The sequence below is a fragment of the Cervus elaphus genome, chromosome 20, assembly GCF_910594005.1.
Source record: "Cervus elaphus chromosome 20, mCerEla1.1, whole genome shotgun sequence".
NCBI classification, from domain to species: Eukaryota; Metazoa; Chordata; class Mammalia; order Artiodactyla; family Cervidae; genus Cervus; species Cervus elaphus.
In genome coordinates, this window is record NC_057834.1 from 88,658,554 (window position 1) to 88,682,142 (window position 23,589).

At 38.5% G+C, this 23,589-nt stretch overlaps 1 protein-coding gene across 4 annotated transcripts in view; it reads left to right on the forward strand.

The window, feature by feature from the left end:
* The first annotated feature begins 6,411 nt into the window (after positions 1–6,411).
* ZZZ3 (zinc finger ZZ-type containing 3) overlaps positions 6,412–23,589 on the forward strand; it is a 118,158-nt gene continuing 100,980 nt past the window's right edge. For 2 of the 4 annotated variants that reach the window (XM_043878027.1, XM_043878028.1), the window contains exon 1: positions 6,413–6,596. The gene's annotated coding sequence lies outside the window, so the exon portion shown is untranslated. Of the gene's footprint in view, positions 6,597–23,589 lie in introns of all 4 variants that reach the window. The other 2 variants (XM_043878029.1, XM_043878030.1) reach the window with 2 other exon arrangements.

Below are 23,589 nucleotides of genomic sequence, written 5' to 3' on the forward strand. Positions count from 1 at the left end.
TGTGTGGAACTATTTTCTGGGCTTTCTATCCTGTGCCATTGATCTATTTTTCTGTATTTGTCATCTATATTTCTGTTTTTGTGCCAGTACCATACTTAGTGACAAAGTTCTTTCTTGGTTGGTCTACACTCTTGTTATTGAATCAAACTTGGGTCTGCCTGCCTGCATGCAGTAAAACCAATCTACTGACACCAAGTTGTGGTAAAGGAGGGAACAGTATTGATTGTAAGGTGCCAGACAGGGCAATCAGAGGAGTTAGCGCTCAAAACATCCGAATTTCCCTAGTAGGTTTCAGGGAGACATTTTACAGGCAAAATTGGTGGAGAGGGCTGCCAGATGTGTAACCTTCCTCTAATTGGTTGTTGGTGAGGTAGCAGGCTGGTGTTCCAGAAATCTCAATCATCAGCCTTCTGGTTCCATCTGGTCTGGGGTCCAGTGTTTATGCTTAGCCTGAAGTTACTGTGGCTTTTCCAGTAGTTATGTATGGATGTGAGAGTTGGACCATAAAGAAAGCTGAGCACCGAAGAATTGATGCTTTTGAACTGTGGTGTTGGATAAGACTCTTGAGAGTCCCTTGGACTGCAAGGAGATCCAACCAGTCCATCCTAAAGGAGATCAGTCCTGGGTGTTCATTAGAAGGACTGATGTTGAAGCTGAAACTCCAATACTTTGGCCACCAGATGTGAGGATCTGACTCATGTGAAAAGACCCTGATGCTGGGAAGATTGAGGGCAGGAGGAGAAGGGGATGACAGAGGATGAGATGGTTGGATGGCATCACCAACTCAATGGATATGGATTTGGATGGACTCCAGGAGTTGGTGATCGACAAGGAGGCCTGGCATGCTGCGGTTCATGGGGTCGCAGAATTGGACACGACTGAGCAACTTTCACTTTCACTTTTGGAATACAGGGAAGGTCTAAGAGGTTGAGTGAAGCCTATTTCCTATAAACAAAAAACAGGGGACATGGAAAGGATTTGTACCTGGGAGGCCTCACAGGATTCTGCTCTGTTTCACTTTTTGCTTCCACTTCAATATTTACCCTCTTTACCTTTCAAATCTATCTGGCTTTTACTGTTGCCACCCTACTCAAAAAACCCTTTTTTTTTCTCTTATATGACTTATTAACAGTCATTACTATTTCTATACCAAATTTTGGAATATTATATTCCAAAGGAATATTAAAGTCCAAAGCGACTTAGCAGTTATATGCAGTTAATTATATCAGAAAAATGCAATTTTCTTGTATTTTTGAAGCTACTCCCTTAACTCTCAAAGGAAAGTGATCAGTTTGAATATACTTGATATCACTTTGAAGGGTTGAGAGTAAGGAGATTAGAAATAAATAATTTCTCTAGGGAGAAAAAAATGGGCTATCATTCAAAACTGTTTTATTAACAATACAATCACCACTGGTCACTACTAATCTCAGGTTCTTAGCAAGTGTCAGACACTAGGTTAAATGTGTTTTCTTGTTGTTCAGTTGCTCAGTCGTGTCTGACTCTGCAACCTCAAGGACTGCAACATGCCACGCTTCCCTCTTCTTTGCTACCTCCTGCAGTTTGCTCAAGCTCATGTCTGTTGAGTTGATAATGCCATACAACTATTAAGTGTCAGAATTCAAACACAGATGTGTCTGATTCCAAAACCTATGCTTCTCTCAGAAGTCACAAGTAAATTTCCAACTGGACAGTCCAGTGACTTTCTCAGCGATAACTATATCCTGAAACTTCCCTCCTTATGAAGCATGGTGCCTCAGTCCCTCCATTTTTTCCCCTCTGCATATCTGCCTACTGTGTCTTCTCTTTCTGGATGTTAAAGGATAAATCTTTCTCACTCTTTGTAACTAATTATTCTATTCTTTAGAGAGCTCATTCACTCCCTTGTTTTCAATATCACATCTTCTTTTTCTTTTTGGCTGCCCTGAGGTTTGTGGGCTCTTAAGTTCCCCAACCAGGAACTGAATCTAGGCCCTTGGGAATGAGAGCACAGGGTCCTAACCACTGGACCGCCAGTGAATTCCCTAAACACTGCTTCTTTTAAAATGATTCTCAATTGTATCTTACTACCCTTAATGACTCTTACAAACTCTATTCTCAAATTTCTAACTCTTTGCTGAAGGTATTGAATATCTAGTTACATGTCAAGTCACCTAAAACTAGAACAATCTGAAAAGCAACATAGTCATTAGCAGTATGGGCTCTAGAGCCAGTGTGTCAGTTACTTTGGCTACAATGATGCTATGTGACAGCCACAAAACTCAGCAATGTGGAAGAACATTATTTATTTCACAAGTCTGGGGAATTGAGCTAATCAGGCCCTTGGCTCATCTCACCTAGGCTCATTCCTCATCTTTAGTCAGTTGAGGGGGCGGGTGGGTAGGCAGTTCTCTGAGGCTGGCTGAGCTCACTAGTTTGTCTAGGGTTCAGCTGATCTAGGATGACTTCCATGGAGATGACTGGAATAAATTTGTTCTGTTTCTTATTCCTTTCGCCTGGCTAACCCAGGCATGTTCTCTTGGTCATGGCAGAGAAATAAGCCATTTTCAAGTCTCTCCATGTACCCTATCTACTAATATTTCCTTGACCAAAGCAAGCTGCATGATGTAACTCAGAGTCAAGAGAGGGGGAAATACATTCTCTTTTTTTAAAAAAAGATTTATTCCATCTTTGCCTGCATTGAGTTTTCGTTGCTGCATGTGCTTTCTCTCTAGTTGTGGCAAGCTGGGGTGCTATTCTTCATTGAAATGCATGGGCTTCTCATTGTGGTGGCTTCTCTTGTGGAGCACGGGCTCTAGGCACATGGGCTTCAGTACTTGTGGCACTTGGGCTCAGCAGTTGTGGTTCTCAGGTTCTAGAATGCTGGCCCAGTAGTTGTGGCACATGGGCTTAGTTGCTCTGTGGCACGTGGGATCCTCCTGGCCCAGGGATTGAACTTGTGTCTCCTGAATTCGCAGGCAGATTCTTCACCACCAGACCACCAGGGAAGCCCCACATTCTACTTTTAAAGAACTGCAAAGTCACGTGGCAAAAGCTGTGGATACACAGACATGTGAACAATTAAGGTCATTTAATGCAATCAATCTACAACAATCAAATTGTTTACATTGAATACAGGCTCTTCCACCTAATAGCTGTGTGACCTTGGCAGTTATCTCAGTTGCCTCATTTGTAAAATGAGTATGTCCTTTCTTGTGTTGATATGAAACTAAATGCTCAAAAGATATAAAGTACATGGTAAATGCAGTCTCTCTCCCTGGTTTTGGGTGCATATAACATTCCTTTCCAGATGCTTAATTCTACAGTGCTTTTCAGATGTCACCAGTGGCAGAAAGTCCAGGATACCACCCTATCCCTCTGTAGGGCTCCAAATACTAAGTAGATAATGATTTTGATAATTCAAATCTAAAGTGTGTATGTTTGGCAAAATTATGGAGGCATAAACATTTCTGATAGCAGTGATTCAGGTGTAGATTTGTCAGACAAGCCTTTTGGGTTTAAGTTCCTTGAATTCTCTGTCTCTCATCCAAGTAAAGTTCTGCTATAGGACCTGAGGACGCTGAAGTTTGAGACTGTTCATGAACACAGCAGCTGGAGTAGTTCTCAAATAGTAGAGTCATGATGCTACTCACATTACAGATGATCTTTTGTAGTGTAACAAAGAACCCCAAAACTTATTGGACTTAAAATGAAGATTTATTTTTCACAATTCTTTTGGTCGTCTGGGTGGTTTTCCATGTGTTGTCTGGATAGGACTGCACTGAGCTGGCAGATTTGCTGTGCTGGAAGGTTCAAGAAGGCTTCTCATCTAACCAGGGCCTCGGTGCTGTTGGCTGAGGCACTATATTTATCTCCATCAAGGCCTCTCTCCACAGGATCTCATCCCCCAGGGCCTCTCTCTGGATAGCCTGATCTTCCTTACTCTATGGCAGCTATATTCCAAGAGGGTACAACAAAATGCTGCAGGCTCCCAAGGAGTTGGGACTGGAACTGGCACCCATTTCTAGCCATTTTCTTTTGGAAGAGAACTACATATTGGGCTTGAATATCAGCAGGCATAGCTCATTGAAAGACACCAATATCTACCATGTTAGATGAGCCTGGTGAAGTAAGAGGTCACACAGTATTTCTCCCACTTTTAATGATACAAGGATTGATCAGTGAGTTCAGATGGTGAAAGTGCAATCCTTTCATTGTAAAATTACTGATCAACTTTTCAATGAATAGTGTTATCTACTGATGATTATTTGCCTGCATCAATTATTTCATTACAGGTTGCAAAATGGTGATTTTTCTAATTCTAGCATTCCTTTTGAGGGGCTTTTTCAAACTCTGCTTCACACTCTAAAAAGAACTGTAGAAAAAGTGGTTCTGGATCTGACACAGAGCTCCTGGCATCAGCTGAGATCACCCTTTTAGTGTTTGTTCCAAAGACTCTTGAGTGCAGCCACTTGGGGCTACTTGTAGTTCCCCTCTCACATTCCCACACACTCTCATTCATACAATTCCCTCAGCTGAAAATGATCTTTTTCCTCTGCTTTGCAGTCATGCTGTAACTCAAATGCCAACCCTTATAAAAACTCTTTCCCAAGTCCTCCTCTGTTCCCCCAGTACTTTATATGTCTATATAGCACTTTGCAGCTCAAACCTGGATAAGTTACTTAACCTCTCTAAGCCTATTTTCTAAAAAAGAAAAAAGTGAATAGTGTCACATGTTCGGTTTTCCAGAAAGCAAAATCTTACATGATTAGTGTGCATATCTTTAGGAATGCTCTTAGGATCACCACTTGTAAGAAAGAGAAGAACTGGCAGAGGGAGAAGCTAAGCTGCCATGGAGTCTTAACCGGATGCAGGTTGTTCTAGAGATGGGAAGATCCACCAGAACTGTTGCAAGCTGAGGTAAGAAGGCTAGGCCTTCCAACAATTCGGAGAGAAATATTAATGGTCCTGTGTTGATCAGTCATTGGATTTGCCTCTTTGGGAAGTGGTGTGACACTAGGTCCTAGTATAGGGCCTGTAACTGGATTCAATAAAGGCTTGTTATGTGTCAATATAAAAATATACTTGCCACTCTTTGTCTCCAAGCAGATGTTATTTTGAGTTGAACTCTCAACTAAAACAAATACAAAAACGCATTTCAACCTTTTAATAACTTTTATTAGCAAAATAAGAGGAGGCACATCTCCACTTGACTGAAAAAAGTGTCAAAAGACAAGGTAAGTGAAAGCAATGAAGCATTCAGTACCCCATGATTGCAGAAGCTCCAGTTAAACCATTTTGTACCACTGCATTTGATATTTTTGGAATATAATCTTCAAATTACAGAGCGGAAAGGAAATTTAGCTCATAAATGGTGAACCTGTCAATGAAACTATCAACTCAAGTAAGTACTTATCTCCATCAGTGGGTATTGGGCCTTTTCCTGCATGCTGACTGTAGTTCCCTGAAAAGATGTAGAAAGTCAAAGTGTTAGTCACTCAGTCCGGTTGGACTCTTTGCAACCCCACGGTGTATATAGCCGGCCAGGCTCCTGTGTCCACGAAATTCTCCAGGTAAGAATCCTGAAGGGAGTAGCCAACCCCTTCTCCAGGTGAGCCTCCCTACTCATAGATCAAACCAGGGTCTCCTGCACTGCAAGAGGATTCTTTACCACCCGAGTCCCCGGAGAAGCCCTTGATATGATTTACTAGAATATCAAATACTGCTTAGTACCAGACACAGGTTCTGTGGCTATAGCAAAAACAAAACTTACAAAGTCTCTGCCTTTAAGGATCTCACAATCTTGCTGGCTAAGAACAGACAAATAAGGTCTGGAAGTGCTAACTGCCATGAAGAAATGTAACCAGAGCAGTATTCCAAAATGCTTCTTTGGATAGAGTGGGCGGTGGTCTGCGAAGCCTCAGATGTCAACCTCTGAGAAGGTACCTGAAATACTCGTCGCTAAAAGAAATCTGGGAGACGTGTTCCAGCCAGAGGGAACAGCATAAGCGAAGTCCAGATGTGGATCGAGCCTGCTTGTTGTAGGAACAGAGGGAAAGCCAGAGAGGTGAGCGAGGGGGCTATGTGGTCGGATATCAGGTAGAGTGGAATATATACACAAATATTTTTCTACCTAAGACCACCATGCTAAGGAGGGAGTGTACAAATCTCTCAAGAGGCCAGAAAAGGTAGGATGAAGCGGACGTCCATCCGCGGCGCTACAATGACACCTTTCCTCCTTGGGTAGGACCAAGTTAGACAACAGCAGGGGCTGGTCCGGGGGCCGCCCTCAGAAGAGCAACCGTCGCCCCCGGCCCGCCCTGCCAGCCCGCGCTGCACCGGCTGCGGTTACCAGCAGGCGGTGTACTGAGCGCGCCTGCAGCCGTCGCCGCCCGCCCGTCCCAGCGAGGACGAGAAAGGAGGGGACCGGAAGGAGCCGCTGGTGCTGCGGGAAGTGGCAGGAACGGGAGGCGGGGACCCACCTGGAAGCGCCCCGGCGCCGCCGTTGAGCTTCCTGCAGCGGCGGCCACCCGACCCAGTGCCGTGGCGGGGGCGGAGAGCGGCCACGGCGACGGCGCCTCCCTGAATGGCCTGCGGCGCCGAGCCCCGCACGAAAGGTGAGCAGGCGCTCGGGGCACGTGGTGGGGGCCAGATGCGGGGGAGGGAGAATGGAGGAGGAGGGTACTCGGGGATGATCGGCTCAGGGACCCGGATTTGGAACGGAGTGCTGGGAGGGGGTGGGCTAGAGGCTGCCTCGGCGACCGCGGCGGCGGCGGAGCCCCCACGTGGGGCGGGGGTGCGCGCGCACGTGTGCGCGGGCAAAAGGGGGGCGGGGGAGGGCTCTCTGGAGGCCAACGGGCGCGCGCTTGCTTAGTACCGGTCCACGTGACCGGCACGCCAAGAATCCGCTTCCACGTGACAGGCTCGGAGGCTGGCTGAGGCTGGAAGTTGCTGTGTCTCTGTAGTGCAACCGTGATCGTTGCGGGTCTTAGGGTTGTTTGCAGATTTTCATCTCCGCTGGGGGATACGAAGAGAAATATAAGGCGGAAAAGACTTCCTGCCCTTTCTCTTTTTTACACGTTCTCCTGTTTGTAAATGAAGCCCTTTTTAAGTACCGAAATACGGATTTCTCGGTACCGCCATGTTGGCTGTAGAGGAAACTCGCGAGATGCTAGGGGGTTTGTATCGCGAGATCTCTTGATTCTCGCGGGACCTTGTTGGCAGAGCAGTTGTCCTGGATGGCGGAGCCCTGGGTTCCGGGGGCCTGGGACTCGCAACTCTTTGTACAAGGCAAGTTTTTAGGGAGGGGCCTAGGGCAAGTGCCTCTTGGTGCCGGGAGACGTGCTGTGTCAGCTTTCTCTAGTCCCGAAGGGACTATACATTGACCCAGTTGAGGCAACACTATCCTCCTCCCCACCCCCCTGCGGGCGCTCCGCCACCTGCAGAAGCGACTGTACCCCTCAGCCCGGGCTCCTTCTTCCCCGCTTAGTGAGAGTTCCTGTTCCTCCCCGGTCTCACTGGAAGTCCGGAGCCATGCTCGTAGAGACGTGACGATTCCATTGGATACCGTTCCTCTTACTTTCAGACGTTCTTGTCAGTTTTTACCGTTGTTGCCATTTTCTGAAGAATTCCAGACCTGTTAACCATTCTGTCGCTTGTTTGTTCCGCAGTAGCTTTCTCCACTGGCCCTCCTCGGACGCTTAAAATAGAGCGCGTTCCGTTTTTTCTCTGTGGGCATCATTTACTCCCATTTATTTGCTCATTGATAATTTCCTCATCACTCTACCTTACTTTGTATTTACCGTAACTTTTGGCAGCATTTGGCGAGATCCTTTGTATATCAGAACAATACCCGATGACAGAATAAAACCATTCTTTTAATTTTTTGTACGTGCCTATTAACTCATAATTAAAGATCAGTTCTCCCCCCCCCCCCCCCCAGCAAGATTTTGATTACTGTTTTTATGAAGTTCCGTCTTTGTTGTTCAGGGATGATTGTTTTAGGTTACGTATGTCAGGTAATAGTGGAACATTTTCAGTCAAATTTAAAAGCAAACTTCTCTTAAACTTTGAGTTTGGATTCAATTTTTCCTTAAGTGAGTTTGAGATAAGATTAGCTTTTCGCCATCGTTTTATCAAAGTGAATTTATAGCATATTTTTTTTTTTCGTTTTTTTTTTTTTGAGTAGTCGATTTGTTTAGTACTCATAGCGGCAAATTAGCAATCTAATCAGGTAATCGTAATTTTTTTTTTTAAACTACAAACGTGTTATTTTTCTCTGCATTTAGTACGGAGTAGAATAAAGGGTAAAATACTTCCTGGTACATATTCTATCAGGTTACCTTCCTTAGTCCTAAAATCTTTGTAACCATTCTTAGCAGTAGCTATGTATTATTCCAGATATTTTCTTTTTTTTTTTAACGGAGAGGAAGAAATGGAGGGGTGGTGTTTTAAGATAAACTATCACAACATTAGTAATAAGTAAAAAATTTCTTAATTTTTATTTAGTGTTACATCTTGTTTTTTGACTCATACATACATGCTTAAAAAAATAAAATTTTTTGTTTGTACAGATTTTTTTGGTATTATAGTTTTGTGAAAACATCTTGAGTGATAGTATTATTTTTACCATAGAACTTTAGTATGCTGGTAGCTCTGTACAAAAAGTCCACATGAAATAAGATTTAAAGAAATGTTTGTCACTTGAGTTTTACACACACACATCACACACATATGTGTGTATATATATATTATATAGGCTTTCCTAGTGGCTCAGTGGTAAAGAATCCACCTGCCCTTGCCTGCCAGTGCAAGAGGCACAGGTTCAGTCCCTCGGTTGGGAAGATCCCCTGGAAAAGGAAATGGCAATCCACTTCAGTATTCTTGCCTGGGAAATCCCATGGACAGAGGAGTCTCCTGGGCTACAGTCCATGGGGTTGCAAAAAAATCAGACATGACTTAGGACTAAACAACAACATACGTACATACATATAGATGTATGTGTCATGCTGCAGGGCAAGTGGGATCTTAGTTCCCCACCAGAGATCAAATTGCTGCCGCCTGCATTGGAAGTGTGCAGATATAATCACTGGAATGCTAGGAAAGTCCCAAGTTCTATATTTTAATAGTTGTGCTGTTTATTTACATTTATATTTGTATGTTTATATCTTTTGATACTTATGTGCTGTAAATGGTTACTCGTGTGTGTATTGGAGTTTTCCAATATAAAAAGTTACCAGCTTAATTAAATAGTTCTGACTGTGTACTTTAGTGAGTTCAACTGAAGAATGTAAGATATATCAGTAGTTCATAAAACAAATGTACATATACCAAAAGTTGCTAGGCAGCATTTTGTGATTGTTTTTTGTATTTTTCCCTCCAGACTACTAGCAGACCTGTCACATAAAAAAAATGACCACTCTTCCTGGTCGGTGTGGTTTTCTCATGTAATAGTTCAAGCAGGAATGTTGGGAATAAAAGTGTGTTGAGAGCTGTGATGTGGGAAAGAGGAAGAGGAGACGTGGGGGTGTGTATAGGTTGATGGAATGGAATTGGAGAAGTTGCAGGGAAAAGGAAGGATGGTAGAGGGCTGACAGCCATGTTCCCAAAATAGGCAGCTCCTGAGGTGGGAGCGGGCTTGGGGTGAGGAGAGTTTGGAGTCAGTGTGTGAGGCAGTTTTTTTTCCCTCTTAATTTTTTCAAACAGGTTTCAGCCCCCCCGCCCCCAATTGTTTGATATCACTTGTCTCTCCCCCCCCCCCAGAAAAAAACCCACCAATTGAAGTTGAGTTTAATTGAAACTCTGTGAATTCTTAACTTAGGTAAAGTCTGTCTTTCGTTAAGTAACTTTTGTTGAGTACATTTTATTTTGTTAGATCTTGGACCTTGTGAAGATGACTATGGATTCAAAGATGATAATTTTATAGTGACCTTTGCAAAGGTGTTCATACAGTTTTGCTTGGGAATTGGGCCTTTGGTGTATCCAATCCTTGCAATAGTATTTTTTGCTTATTCTTAACAACTTTGTTTTATAAACTGTGTTTGGTAGCAGATCTTAGAAATTATTAGATTTCTACAGACACTAAAATATCCAAGTACTGGGTAGAAATATACTGAGAAAATTCAAGGAGAAATATATCTTAATATGATTTGAGTTTTGCTTGAGTAAAACTTAGACAACCAAGAAATTTTATTTTCTTTTTTCTCATTTATTATTGTCATAGAAGTCATCTACGAGATCTAATGAGCTTCAGTGATCAGAGGATATTAACAAAAGTGATAATGTCCTTACTTGAATTTTTTTTTGTTTAGATGACACAATGCTAATTTCCATAGACCTGTAACTTTGTAAACTTATAGTGTATTACCTATGTTACATATTAATTATATGAAGAATGTACATTTAATTTTCTGTCTTTTTCTGAACCAGTGGCCAAGACAGTTTACAGGAAATTATTTGATCAGAAATATCAAGAAAGTATGTTGTAGGACTTTTTAAAAAAACCTGCAATTTCGTATGAAAATTCAGTGTCAATTTAAGTACAAGTCTTTTGATTTTTTTTTGTTTTTTTGTTTTTTTTGGCCGTGCTATTCCCTTGGCAGTGAAAGAATGAAGTCCTAACCACTGGACCTCAAAGGAATGCCAGTCTTCTGATTTTTAAAGTATATGGGATATATACCGTAGTGCAAATTTCTGTAGTCAATACTCTGATAACCACTGTAATATACATTAAAAAACACAGTATGAGTAAATATTTCCCAAGATGTCAAGTCTTGACTTCTAAAACCAAGTGTTATGGACTCTGCTATTTCATTTGAACTTGTCTTTCTCACTTTTTTGCTTCTTTTTGTTTTCATCTGTTATTTCTCAACGTAGGTAATTTTTCTCTAGTCAGAGACGAGTAAGTTGAGTAACTTTCCCAGAAGATACTATCAAACTCTTCAATTTTTATTATTTTGGAACTCCAGAGTATGTATGTTACAGTCAGTAATTAAACATTTTTTGAGTGATAGTGATTTCTTCCATTTGAAACAGCAGAGCTCTGAGGCTTCAGAATAACTGTAACCAAGTATAATAAGCCTGTGAGTTTTATTCAGGAACTACTTACTGGAATAAATAACATTTTGCAACCCCAACAGAGTTGGTTATCTGATTTTTTTAGCCCACAGATTACAAGATTGCAAGATAGGCCATTGGAGTTAGGCACACTGACAACTGAAATGTCATCTTATTTCAAGGCTATTGAAGAAGCTCTATTAAGTATGTGCAACTTTATTTATTTATTTATTTTTAAGTATGTGGAACTTTAAAAGGTAGTGTCATTACATGGAGACATACAGTCCTATAATTATGAACTTTTGAGGGAATCATAGTGTTGTAGAACAGGATAGCACATGGTCTGTCATAGTGATGATGTTAATCAGAAATAAACTTTATTCTATAGACTGTGTTTTAGGAACTGAATTAAGAAATTGATATCTTTTTAGAAGATTTTTTTTTTTTTAGAAGATTTTTATGAGTTGTTCAGTTGCTAAGTCTTGTCTTAACACTTTGCGACCCCATGAAGCACTCCAGGCTTCCCTGTCCTTCAGTATCTCCCTAAGTTTGCTCAGACTCATGTCCACTGAGTCATTGGTGCCATTCCAACCATCTCATCCTGTCACCCACTTCTCCTCTTGCCCTCAGTCTTTCCCAGCATTAGGGTCTTTTCCAATGAGTTGTCTCTTCACATCAAGTGGCCAAAGTATTGTAGCTTCAGCTTCAGCATCAGTTCTTCCAATGAATATTCAGGGTTAATTTCCTTTAGGATCAACTGGTTTGATTTTCTTGCTGTCCAAGGGACTCTCAAGAGTCTTCTTCAGCACTACAGTTCAAAAGCATCAAATTTAAGAGTAAATGTTTTCAAAGCTTTGTTAATAAATTTGTTTCAGTTTTCTAGAAAATTCACTTAGTGATAGCAAGAAGATGGTGCTGCTGTGTATGGACTTTGTTTTATTTTATTGCTTTTATCTTATTTAATATTTCAAGGGGTTACTTGCCAAGTAAGTCTTTACATTTAATATTTGATAATAGTAGTAATTAAAAAAAAATAGTAGTAATTAACCAGTTGGCTAAAAACTAACACATTTGTTGATGAAAGAATTTTCAGAGCAGATAACTAGAATTTGTAATTGACCTTCTCTATGAATCGGGTGTATAGTTTTGATCCCGATGGTAACAGTGAGTCTCCATCCTTAGCACAGCTGAACGTCCTGAAGTGAGAAGTGTTTATTTCTGTTGTAGATTTTCTCTGTGGCTTTGCTTGCCTTTTCAGCCTCTTTTAGGCTTCCCTGGTAGCCCAGTTGGTGAAGAATCTGCCTGTGGTGCAGGAGACCCGGATTCGATCCCTGGGTTGGGGAAGATCCTTTGGAGAAGGAAATGGCAAACCACTCCAGTATTCTTGCCTAGAAAATTCCATGGACAGAGGATCCTGACAGGCTACAGTCCATGGGATCGCAAGAGTTGGACACAGCTTACAAGTGACTCAGTCTCTTTTAATATGTTAATTTAAACCTTATTCTCTCTTTGTTGATAATGATGGTATGTAGCACTTGATTTAGGTATTAACTGTGTACTTGTGTATGTTTTAATGATTTAGTGGCTGGTTTGGGATTTTGAATATTGGGAATTAACATAACCATATTAAATTTTTGATGTATTTCTTTCATTATATAAAAATACATCTTTTATGTATTTACAGATAAAAATAATTTAATTTCATATCCTGCTTTTAACCTAATTGTAGGTAACATTTTCCCATTCTCACAATAAGTCTTATAATCATTATTGTAAATGGTTGTATGATGTTCCATGTGTAGATGTATTATTCTCCTTTTCTAATTTTTTTGCATATATAAAAAGGAATGTGAAGAACATTTGTATATAAGGTGTTTCATGCTTATAGTATCAATATTATCTCCTAGTACATTACAGGTTTAATTTTTAGGTAAATTTTAAAGGCTCTTAAAACACAGTGTTGGGACATTTGTTAAAAGGATCAATTTATATTCACGTTGACATGGCTGTTGCTCTATACCTCAACATTAAATATTATTTAAAAATGTAATAGGGATAAGTCATATTATACCACTTTTTTCCTTAAATTACTACTGAGGTGAAACATGCTTAATAGATACATTTCTTCTGTGAGTTTTTCAGATAAACAGAATTTTAAAATTAATGTAACCAAATCATTGACCTAATTTTGTTTTACTTCTAATCTTATGAAAGTCTTCCTTCTCTGAAAATGTAATAAATAAATGATACTGATTTTAATACTATTTATTTTAGTTTTAGTAACTTCAATTTAAGTAAATGTACTTTTTCAACTGGCATTGGTGTGAAGTGAGAATGTAAATTTTTTCTGGAAATCGATAATTGTTTAGTCTATTTACTAAATAGTTTTTCTTTGTTTTGCTATGTTTCATTTTTGCTTATTAGTATTGCTTTTTAAATGATTCTTACAACGTGTTTAATATCTTTTGCCCTGGCCTCTTTATTGTATTTGTTTTCTTAGTTTTTCAAAGCAGTTTATGATTTGAGGATAATAAAAGCTCATTTTGTACAAAACAATGTTTTATAATTCTTTTTCTTGTCAACCAAAATTAGAAATATTCTTTTTCTGTTTACCAGAATTTAGTAGGATTAAATGAAGCAATTTCTTCTTTCTTGGCGAGATAAAATATGAAACTGCTTTGCTTCCGTGTGGCTCAGACGGTTAAAGAATCTGCCTGCAATGTGGAGATCTGGGTTCAATCCTGGGTTGGGACAGTCCCCTGGAGGAGGGCATGGCAACTCACTCCAGTATTCTTGAGGGGAGAATCACCATGGGCAGACAGAGGAGGTTGGCATGCTACAGTCCATCCAGTTGCAAAACGTTGGGCACAGACCGAGTGACTGAGCAATACTAGCACTAAGGGTACAAGAAGCTGCAAAGAGAAAAACTACTTGGATAGATTTTGTGGAATTAGATAAGTAAACTTCTCCAGTCAACAATTAGGATGTGTACTTCAGGTATTTTCCTTATTATATAGTAGTACACAGCTTGATATCTTAGCCTTCTAAAATATTTAATTAAAAAAATGCTCAATAGCCATTATGAGTTCCTTTCTTTTTCAGCTGTTAAGAATGGCATGGCAATATGCATTTACTGAAGTTAAATACAATCTAAGAAATTTCATGTGAGCATTAGTGAGGGCATCCATGCCAAGGAGAACTTTTAAAATATATTTAAAATTCTTACTGTTTACGAAGGTGTGGTTTGTTTTTTCCTTTATGGAATAATTAAGCAAATAGTTTTTTTTTTAAAATGAGATTGTTATGCTTATTTATATTTTAAAGCTGTAATGTTCCAAAGCTATTGTATTGTTAAATATTGACTAGCATTTTCTTTTGCCTTTAGATTGCAGTGGTTACATAAATGCTAGGAAGGAAAAACAGATTAACATTGTAAGTGTGAAAATATAAATATTTGAAAACAGTATGTCCTGTGCTTGGGCGTTATATAAGGAGAATTGCAGGTGAGGAACCTGATGTGGTATTTCCTTAGAGTTTGGATTGGGATGAGATTTATAGGGATTGAATATAATTTATACCTTTTTATTTCTACCAGAATTCTGCCACCCTGCCTAATGGATGAGTTGGGTTTTCTTTTCTTTATTTTTTTTTGAGTTGGGTTTTCAAAATGGCGCTGAAGTGGTCCAGGAATAGCAGTTGTTAAAAATTGTATTCAGGCACTCACTCACCTCATTACTAGAAACTTTTTTTTTTCTTTTTTTTTAAATTGGACAGACGTTTAAGGAAAGTAGATCCTGCAGTTCATATACACTTTTCCATTAGAAGCAGATTTATGTGTTTCATAGAGTGACATTTAGCTTGGCTGTATTATAAAGGGAGGAACCAAGATTTTTTCCTCCTGAAAAAGGTGTGTATGTGTGTGTATCTGTGTGAGATTTATCCACTGATAGCCCCTGAGGAGCTTTGTAATACTTCTCTGCATTTAATCTCTACTCCCCACCCCAAACCTATAATTCTTAATCTGAATGGTCTCCACTAAACTTTAATTTTTAATGTCTTTGTAGAAATATGTTTTATTTCCTGAGGGAGAAATTTCCTTTTTTTCCCTCTCTGCTTTAAAAAAAAGTAAATATGATTATCATATTAATATACATAGAAAGTTCTTGTAAGTGTTCAGTTTAGTGAATTTTCACAGTGTGAACATAGAACTGTGTAATCATTACTGAGAAATGAAGCGTTATCAAAACCCCAGAAACTGTCTTGTGCTGTATTCTGGTTATTAATGCCCCAGGCCTGTAGGAAATCACTATTTTGATATCTAGTACCACAGAATAATTTTGTCTGGTTTTGAACTTTAACTGTTTTTGTAAGCATTAATGCATTTTTATCCTGTTTTGATATGAGTAACCTGAGAAATCCTAGAACTTGATCTAGGTTATACTACCTGAACATCTGAACACTTTTACTTAGACATTTTTCTCATGGCATTCAGAGTTTTCAGAAACTAGAGGGGGACATCAAAGAAATGCCTTCTTTGCTTTCTGATTGTATGCTAGACCCTGATTGTGTTTAAATATTATTTGAGCAAGCAGGATACTTTTAATTTCTGTCATTGATGGCCTTCAAGGATACCTCAGCTGTTCCCCCCCTCTGCCCCAACTTAGAAGTTTTGTTTTGAAAACTTTGGTATAGCATTCCTGACCAGCTAAATAGCTTTTTGGACTTTTATCCTATGACTTGGCAGCTTGCTTTTCATTCTTCAAATTCCTTTCAAGCAGTGATTCTTACTCTGATTTTTATGACAACTACCCTGTGGTATCTTATTTCAAAGAATGTGAGTTCCCACTCTTTCCTTCCCCTCCCCTCTCATAAAAAGTCTCAATTTAAGTTTGTCATTTTACTTTTAAAATATTTTGTTTCATATTTATGATGAACAGTATAACATTGTGATGTGCAGATCATAAATCAAGTTATAGGCTACTAAAAAAACTGAGAGTTATACCTAGTTAACATCCCCTTTCAGGCTGGTTTCAAGTGTAAGTGCAACTTTCTTAAATGGAATTCTCCTTTTGTACTTTATTTTCTACCCTTCCATTTCACTTTTTTAATTTGAAAAGAAGGCATAGAAAGATTTATTACTGTGGTCCTGCACATATTTTTCTTTCATGTAAGTTCCATTGTTAGCATGGAAGATACATTTAATTTCCTTTATAAATGAATTTTGCTTATTGTCATTCAGTAATTGTTAGGACCAGAATATCATAAATGTCCTGTAGCTGTGGAAATTAGATTTTTTTTTCAAGAATAATTTTAAGAGTAACATTTTATACCCTAGTACTCTTTCATTTGCTGAGCTTTTGTGAAAATTAAATGTTATGCAAAAACTTAATTTCTAAAAAAATTTCTTTTTGGCCTGGAGATTTAAATTTAAAACGTTGACTTTGGGCATCATGTTATAGGATGATATCTCACGAAGAGTGAAGGAGAAAGTAACTGGCTTTTGTAAAGATTATAGAGTTACCACTAAATTTGAATAAATGCTTATTTCTAGTTTGGTCTAAGGCATGTTTATGGGTAGGTACTTTTCTTTCTATAGTTGGCAAAATTTCATGAAGGAAAGTTTGATTTGTTTGTAACTACTGTAAAGCAGTGGCTCTCAAACTTTAGCATATATCATAATCGCCTGGAAGTTTTGTTTTTCTTCTTTAAAAGCGGTACATGGCTGGGTTCAACCCCAAGAGTGTCAGATTTAATAGATTAAGATATCACACTTTGAGAACCAATACTAGGTTATAGTAAGGGCACCTGCATTTAATTTTTTATATAAAATTAAAATATTTGGACAAATTTTGTTCAATAAAACATTTATTAAATAAATATACTCTGAATGGAGGCAAAAAGAACCTGTGAAAGTATTTTGGCTGAACTATTACTATTGTCGTTATTGTTTAGTTGCTAAGTTGTGACCGACTCTTGCGACCTGTGGGTTGTAGTCTGCCAGGCTCCTCTGTCCATGGGCTTGTCCCAGGCAAGAATACTGGAGTAGGTTGCATTCTCTTCTCTAGGGAATCTTCCCGACCCAGGAAACAAACCTTGTCTCCTGCTTGGCAGGCGGATTCTTCGCTGCTGAGCCACCAGAGAAGCTCTTATTATTATAAAAGTAATACCTACTTAAAATTATTGAACACTTGCCGTGTGCTAGATACATGTAAATATTGTATTCATTATCATTTATACCTCACAACTACCTTGTAATGATGTTTACTGTTATCCTCATTCTACAACTGAGCGAATTGAACCTGAGAGGTTAAATATCTTGCTTAGTGTCACAGAGGCATTGTTCTAGCTCCACTGTATATATTCTAATGAATTTTTTTTGTATTACATTTTACAGTGACATTTGAGTTTTCTTCTAGGTCTTATATTCAAGGACTGTTTTTGCTAAAACTGTTCTATACACAAAAGCAGAACTGGATGTAGCGGTGATTTGAACACTTTTGACTTTTAAAAATAGAAATCACTTATTCATCAAGGTGTTGTTTATCCAAACTCTTTGTTCCCTTATACATTTTGTTTTGTGTAAAGTTTTAGTAAGGCAGCGTTTACATGGTTAGTGTTTCATTTAAAATTTTGCACAGTGGTAAATTCATATACTTAAGAATTGTATTGGTTTATTAAAGAGAATCACAAGTGTAGTTCAGTACTTAAGAGTCCCCCCCAAAAAAAAAAAAAAAAAAGAGTCCCCAAGGTACTTGAAACTATGCTTGGGGTTCATTTCAAGTAAGCATGCATATTTCCAGAATAATAAATCTAAATGATGATGCTAATTTCAAGGTACTAATATAAGAAAGGAACATTCTGGTTACTTTTTTATAACAGCTTATTTTGGGAGGATTTCTGAGTTATATTCTTTTTAAGAGTATAGTACAGGGATTTTTAGTAAATTTACACTGTTGTGCAACTATTTCCACAGTCCAATTTTAGAACATTTACATCAATTCAAAAAGATTTCTTTTTCTTTTTTGTCAGTGTCACTTTCAGCTTATTTATTACTGATTTTTAAAACATCAGTGGGTGCATTTTAGAAGTCCTTTAATATGGCACTGTACTACAGCTTAGTAGTAGAAACTATTTATAAACCTTAATACCTAAATCTTTTTTTAAATTAAACTTCCTTTTACAAAATAGAAAAAAAAATTAGCCTTCTAGCTCTTAGTTTCTGTTTACTCAGATCAGTTTACCTGATTGTCAGGATTTAAAGTGATGTGAATGGTAGTGTTTTGGCCTGGGAAACATTCTTTCATTCACTTAATTGGCTATTTGCAATCTAATGTATGAAGAGGGAAAGAGGAGAAGAGAAAGAGAAGATAATTAAGAGAAACTATAGTTCCATAATGATATTGACAAATTTGTACCAAGTTCTGTTTGGTGGTTGCTTGGTTTCTGGAAAACTACGGTGAGTGTTTCTGTTGTCTTGATCTGCATTACTCACAAGAATGACAGTTTTTTCTTTTTTTTAAAAAAAGGCCTTTTCTGTATGTGTTTTAAGAATTTTAAGAATTTTGAGGATGAATGAGTAGCACATTACACTGAATAAGGTAGTTCAGCTACCTGATGTTTTATGTCTCTCTAACCCTGGGTTTTTATGATTGCATATAAGATTCTTTTATCACAAAAATGCCTGAAAATTGCATTTGGCATGCTGTGATGGGATTCTTACTTTTAATTAAGTGGACTAATTAAACAGTGCATTAATAATAAAGATTATCAGAACTTTTGATTATTTGCTGGCAGTTTAGTCTCCTGAAAGCTGTAGAGTATTCCTGGTTTGAAATTGATTCTGACCAACAAGGAAAAATAGTGAGGTACATATGGAATTAACTATTACTGAACATTTGTTTTTGGGCAAGTGAATGCGTTTTATAGTCTCTCTGTGTTGTACCAAAAAGAACATGGGATTGGAATCAGATGGACCTAGATTTTAAATCCTGGCTCTAGCATTTAGGAACTCCGTGACTTTATGCAAGTAGCTTATATCTAAGCCCTTGATTTCCTCAATATAAATGATGTAGTACCTTAGATTTGCATATAAAGTATATATAACTTGATATAAGATAAAGTGAAAGTATTAGTCACTCGGTCATGTCTTAACTCCTGCGACCCCATGGACTGTAGCTCTTCTGTCCTGGCTCTTCTGTCTGTGGAGTTTTCCAGGTTAGGATTCTGGAGTGGATTGCCATTCCCTTCTTCAGGAGATTTTTTGGACCCAGGGATTGAACCCAGGTCTCCTGCGTTGCAGGGAGTTTCTTTACCATCTGAGCCGCTAAACAACTTGATATAAGATAGGTGTTCTGTAAATGCTATTTGTTATTTATTGATGTCAAAGTAGAGGCTTAGAGAAGTTTGTTATATGGCTAGTAAGTGACAAATATCTGTCTGATTTCAAAGCCCATGCTTTTCCAAAATACACTATTCTTTGTCTCAAAGATAGAAATGGAAATCATGGGAATCAAATATTAGTGCCTGTGTTACTTTGGATTTTAAGTTATTAGTTAGGAATTCATAGAAAAGTGAGTTTCAAAAAGTTCAGAAAAAAGAGTGACCACTATGGTATAAACAATCAGTATGGATGTGAGAGTTGGGCTGTGAAGAAAGCTGAGTGCCGAAAAATTGATGCTTTTGAACTGTGGTGTTGGAGATGACTCTTGAGAGTCCCTTGGACAGCAAGGAGATCCAACCAGTCCATCCTAAAGGAGATCAGACCTGGGTGTTCATTGGAAGGACTGATGCTGAAGCTGAAACTCCAATACTTTGGCCACCTCATGCGAAGAGTTGACTCATTGGAAAAGACCCTGATGGTGGGAGGGATTGGGGGCAGGAGGAGAAGGGGACGACAGAGGATGAGATGGCTGGATGCCATCACCGACTCGATGGACATGAGTTTGAGTAAACTCTGGGAGTTTGTGATGGACAGGGAGGCCTGGCGTGCTGCGATTCATGGGTCGCAAAGAGGGGGACAGGACTGAGCAACTGAACTGAACTGAAAAATGAAACATTTTAAATAATGAAACATGTTATTAAAGTTACACAATATTTCCAGAGGCGAGGAAAGTGAGTCATCCAGAGAAAATATTGTCACTTCCACATTAAGTAATTTCTAATGAACTTCAAAAGAAAATGTATCAAGAATTCCCATAATACTAATAGTATATAACTGATGGTTAATACAGAAATGTGTCAGGAAGAATGTGGGGAGGCTCGAGCTCTGAATTAGTTGAAGTTAGCAAAAAATGTATAAGACAGCAAGAAGGACTTTAGCTAAATATAGAGCAAGATCAGTAGGGAAGAGGTCCATTGATTGAGGAGATAGTATTAAATAATGACAACTACTCAAGTCCTATTTTATTTCTCTTATATCTAGGAGAATGACTTTCATACTGGAAAGGAGACAACCTTGTTTAAAGAGGAAACTATTCCATGATTATTATGGGTTGAACAGATTTCAGTTCAGTTCAGTCACTCAGTCGTGTCCGACTCTTTGCGACCTTGTGGACTGCAGCACCCAGGCCTCCCTGCCCATCACCAGCTCCTGGAATTCACTCAAACTCATGTCCATTGAGTTGGTGATGCCATCCAACCATCTCATCCTCTGTCGTCTCCTTCTCCTCCCACCTTCAGTCTTTCCTAGCATCAGGGTCTTTTCCAATGAGTCAGTTCTTTGCATCAGGTGGCCAAAGTGTTGGAGTTTCAGCTTCAGCATCAGTCCTTCCAATGAATATTCAGGACTGATTTCCTTTAGGATGGACTGGTTAGATCTTGCAGTCCAAGGGACTCTCAAGAGTCTTCTCCAACATCACAGTTCAAAAGCATCACTTCTTCGGCGCTTAGCTTTCTTTATAGTCCAACTCTCACATCCATACATGACTACTGAAAAAACCATAGCCTTGACTAGACAGACCTTTGTTGGCAAAGTAATGCCTCTGCTTTTTAATATGCTGTCTAGGTTGGTCATAACTTTCCTTCCAAGGAGCAAGCGTCTTTTAATTTCATGGCTGCACTCACCATTTGCAGTGATTTTGGAGCCCCCAAAAATAAAGTCTGTCACTGTTTCCCCATCTATTTGCTGTGAAGTGATGGTTCCATATCCCATGATCTTAGTTTTCTGAATGTTGAGCTTTAAGCCAATTTTTTTTCACTCTTCTCTTTCACTGTCATCAAGAGGCTCTTTCGTTCTTCTTTGCTTCCTGCTATAAGTGTGGTGTCATATGCATATCTAAGTTTATTGATATTTCTCCCAGCAATCTTGATTCCAGCTTGTGCCTCATCCAGTCCAGCATTTCTGATGATGTACTCTACATATGAGTTAAATAAGCACGGTGACAGTATACAGCCTTGACGTACTCCTTCCCCAATTTGGAACCAGTCTGTTGTTCCACATTTGGTTCTAACTGTTGCTTCTTGACCTGCTTGCATATTTCTCAGGAGGCAGGTCAGGTGGTCTGGTATTCCTATCTCTAACAGATTAAATCTCCCTTAAAACACCTTTTTGTACTTTTGTACTTTTTGGTTGCACTGCAGGGCTTGTGGGATGTTGCTTGAAACAACAAAACTATTCCCTTAAGTGACTTTCTAAACTTGAAAGTAAACTAAAATGGAAAACTACTAAAATTAAGCAGTTTCCTGAATAGGGATTGAACTCAGCTCCAAGGCAGTCAAAGTGTGGAGTCCTAACCACTGGACTGGCAGGCAATTCCAGTACTTTTTTCTCTTTTCCTGTAATACACTTACACATTTGCATGCCTTTGGTTCACATGTCACTTGGTCTAGAGATGTTTTCCCTGATGAAGGAGTTTCCAAGGGCCATCATTTACATAGACTTTGCTGTGATTGATGCTTACAGATATGGCCCTCTTTACATCAAATCAAATAACACTTCCTTCTTTCACTTTCCCTGGTTTATTTTTCTTCACAGTAATTACCATACTTGATCTTTATTCTTTGCCTCTTTTTATTAAAATATAAGATCCACGAAGGTTGAAATTATGTTTTGTTCATTGATTTAATTCTCAGCTTAAACAGTGCGTAGCTTATGGTGGCTGGTCAGTGATAATTTGTTGAATGAATAAGTTTATATTGTAAAGTACGTGGGGGAACAGTGTTGAGCAATGGGAAAATGCTCTTTGAATGTTAGCTGTTAATAGTGATAATGCTGCTTAACTTAATTACATTCTTTGTATTTACACATATACTAGATTTCATTTATTTTTTAACACATTACATACCTTACAGAGTAAATGTAAAATTTCAACAAGCAGGTTTTTCCTGGATATGTAAAACTCTGTTAATATTAATAAATGAAACTTGGTAAATATAGTGAGTCATAATTTCTCTTAAATATTCCAATATTGCTTGTTAACCAAACCAAATACTTTTATACTGTTAAAAGTCATAAGGTTGAAGTCAGTTACCTTTGTAAATTTTAAAGACTGTCAGATTCTAAAATGTTAAAAGTTTTCTTAAGCATTATACAGACTTCAAGAAAAAAAATCATTTTAAACTTAACATGAAATACTGATATCATGGGTTGATATACTTAATTTTGCGTGCATGCTCAGTCGCTAAGTTGTGTCTAACTCTTTGCAATCCCATGGACTGTAACCTGCCAGACTCCTCTGTCCATGGGATTTCTCAGGCAGTAGTACTGGAGTGGGTTGCTATTTCCTTCTGCAGGGTATCTTCCCGACCCAGGGATCAAACTGGATCCTCCTGCATTGGCTGGCAGATTTTTTACGATTGAGTCATCAGTGAAGTCCATGTTTAATTTTAGTAGTATTCAATTTTAATTCACTTTAAAGTTTAGAGAGTCACTTCAGGGAATAATTTTGTTGTTTCAAGCAAGTTGAATTTCTGTGACACATTGATGAGCACAGACCAGTTACCATCTCTTGACTGGCTGCTTATCAGCCTGACTTTAATTGACTTTGGAAGCTGTATTTGTCCAGGTGGTTTTTCTCATTCCACATATGGACTCATCGAACCTTTAACAAAAGTGGTCCATATAATAACAGAGGAGCTCCAAGAGGATGCCTTTTGATTTCTTCTGAATTCAATTTAAGGCTTTTTGTAGTGACCTTTTAACTCCATTGTTTGATCAAGTTCTTTCTGTAAACCCCACCCAGATTGTTTACTACTTCATTGGATTCCAAGAATTCATTTTTCTACCTGTCTGGCTAATGCCACAGGTTTTAGATCATTTAAGTGACAAAAAGGAACTGAGAAAAATGTTGATAGTGTTTGTTAATTCGTGGTGAATCGGAGTATGCCAGAAAGTTAGAAACAGACGTGAAGTCTTAATTTAAAAAGAAAACAGTAGTTTTGGAAATAATTTTTTAATTCTTGGAGGTGAGGTAGAGAAATAGGCTGGTTCATCAGCATTAAGAACATTGAATTAATAGGTAAATAAGCTTTCTTAAACACTTTTAAAAAGGGATTTATGTTAGAGATGTATCTAAAAAGATTTTTTTTTTGTCCTTGTCTGTTTTAATATTTTTATTA